This window comes from Spermophilus citellus (genome assembly GCF_964194105.1).
Source record: "Spermophilus citellus genome assembly, chromosome: 1".
Taxonomy (NCBI): Eukaryota; Metazoa; Chordata; class Mammalia; order Rodentia; family Sciuridae; genus Spermophilus; species Spermophilus citellus.
This window is the reverse complement of record NC_138182.1, coordinates 45,515,340-45,518,225: the sequence shown is the minus strand read 5'-3', so window position 1 is coordinate 45,518,225 and position 2,886 is coordinate 45,515,340. Positions and strand designations below refer to the sequence as shown.

General features: G+C 36.0%; 1 pseudogene across 1 annotated transcript; it reads right to left on the bottom strand.

The window, feature by feature from the left end:
* Window positions 1–1,072: 1,072 nt before the first annotated feature.
* LOC308645697 (protein S100-A10-like) lies at window positions 1,073–1,362 on the bottom strand (annotated as a pseudogene). Its single transcript has one exon. The product of its transcript is annotated as a protein S100-A10-like (transcript).
* Window positions 1,363–2,886: the final 1,524 nt, after the last annotated feature.

The following is a 2,886-nucleotide window of genomic DNA, read 5'->3' as shown; positions in this document are numbered from 1 at the left end:
AGGCCAATATCAGCATCATTGAAAGTGGGCTGGCCAACACTTTAACGTCCTAGTGTGATACAGCAGGAAGTGCCCAACATCAGATGTTAAGGGTGATACAGCAGGAAGTGCCCAGCATCCGCTGTTAAGTATTCTAGTTAAAAGAACTGTACCTGAATCTAGTCAATCCTCTATAGTCAACAAATCATTTAAAAGAAGCACAGAATAGAAGGATGTATTAAATGACACCATGAGGATATTATAAGCCAAATCTTGAAGATGGGGGAATTCTAGAAGGAAAATAATTTGACTTCTTCAACAAATAAAAGTATTAAACAAGGAGAGGGAGTAAAAACTTTTATAAATTTCAAAAATAATTAGAACTTATATTAGGCAAATGAAATGTTTGGCATTTGAATCTTTAAACAAACCAACTATAAAAAGATATTTCTGGGGCAGGGGTTATAGCTCAGTGGAAGAGTGCTTGCCTGGCATGTGTGAGACACTGGGTTTGATTCTCAACACCACATATAAATAAATACAGTCCATCACAACTAAAAAAAATATTTTTTTAAAAAGACATTTCTGAGGAAATCAGGGAGATTTGAACATGAATTGGTATTGGATGGTTTCAAAGAACTATTTGAAGAATAGTGAACTATGTGAGAATGGTATAATGGCATAATTTTATGTTTTTAAAAATCCCTGTTTGTTTATGATACATACTTGTTAGTGACATGAAGTGTGATGGGTCAAAACAACATAAAGTCTGGAATTTGCTTTTAAGTATCCCAGCAAAACTACCTGAAAAATTTAAAAGGCTGGGTGGGAATAGATGTAATATTATGTTTGTTTTCAAAACTACAAGAAAAAAAGCATTTTATTTATTAAAAGCAAGAGAATGCAACCAATATAAAAATCAAAATCTTTAACTTTCTCTACTTGTCCAATAGGAGCTGGATGTTATTCGAACATTTTCTAAAGGTCCTGATCCTTTCATGAAACCTTTACACAAGGGGAAGGTGTGGGACAGATTCCTTAAGCAACCCTTCGGGAGAACTATTTATCAGGATGGGAGTAATTGCTGGATCTTTTACTTCTTTCCCTCCAGCTTCCTGTGTTCTACAAAGTAGTCATTGCATGCAATGGTGAAGCCTGCGAAAAGAAGCTCTGGAAGTCCAATTTGCCATCTCTGCCCTGGTCCAGGTCCTCCATTATTTTGTCCACAGCCAGAGGATCTTTTTTTGTTCTTCTAAAAATCCAGGGAACTCCTTTTCCATGAGTACTCTCAGGTCCTCGTTGGTTTAAGGAGCCTTTATCTCTGACAAATTTGTGAAATGTAAACATCATAGTTTCCATGGCAGGTTCCATTTGAGATGGCATTTTGATGAAGTCAGTTGAAAACTTGCAAGGGAGGCGCAACACCGACTTTGGGCTAGCTGGGATGGCAGGGCGGCTTGCAGAACACAGCAGGCCATGGGACTGTGACTATGCGCCTTTGTGAGTGAATAAAATACTATTGATAAAATGTCAACCATTGTTGAGACTCGGTGATAGCCAATGTGGATTCACATACTGTTTTCTTCATCTTTGTGTGTATCTTAAATTTTCCCTTTTATAAGCAAAAATAAATAAATAGAGTTCTATCGATTGACCTGGGAAAACATCTATAATGTCTTGGTGAGTGAATAAAGCAAGCAAGATGAAATATAAATAACTATAATATGAACTCATCTTAAGAATAATACCCTGACTTTGTAAAATACACCACATATATATTTTAATTTTATACACACACACACACACACACATAAACATGTACATTTGCATTGATTTTATGATCACTGAGAATTATTTGGAAAGGCACACTGTACATAGTAAACGTGGACTAGCTGGAGAGAGAAGAGAGAGGCTGATATTGATGGAGAAAAAATAGGTAAAAGAAAATGAAAACAAGACACAATGTATGGATTTATAAGAAATTATACAACTACATATATATTTCTATATACAAAAAGAAAATTGCTTTTAATTTAAAAAATAAGTGAAATCAGTCCATATTTCTGAACTTGCCTGGTTTCTAAGCCCTGACATCTGGTAGCTGCCAGTCTGCAGCAGAGCAAGAACAAACCAGGAGCTCTCCAGGAACTGCATTCTCTGAGCTGAAGTGAGGCAAATAGAATCAGGTGAAGCTAGGGTATTTGGGATGAGGGAGACCGAAAATCAATACCTCAAAATGCACCGAAACTCTCACCACTGTGGTATGGAGTGCAATCAGCAAGGAAACAAAATGAAATGTCAGATGAGCATACCACAGAGAATGAATATCTCTTTCAGAGCTCAAGTATCCAAAGAAGGCTCACCAGCATCAGGCAACCATGGGGCTAAGGACAAACACAGACCAAGGATTCAGAGGTCTGAACATGTGCCTCAGCTCAGCCCAGCCACATACTAAATGTATGACCTGGAAAAGAAGCTTGACCTTAATTTCTATACAAGCAAAATGGGAATGCAAACACCTGACTTGTGATGATCAAGTAAGATAACATACATCTACTTTACAAAGAAGTTAACTAAAAACTAAAATTAAATAACTAACATATATATGGGGCAGGAAATGTTACTGCCCTGTCTCACATGCATGCAACACACACCCCTCACCATGCACATGCATGCTCACAAATGGAAATATACACCATTCACATATAAAATAGTTTATACTTGATATCAGCAGTCAACCAACAATAGATTGAAATATTTGAAAAAAAATGTTTGTCTTTACTGAAGATACATAGTTTTTTACTTCCTATTATTATTCACTAAACAAAATAGTATGATGCATATTTACATAGCATTTACATTGCATTAGGTATTATAAGTAATCTAGAGATGATTTAAAGTATATGA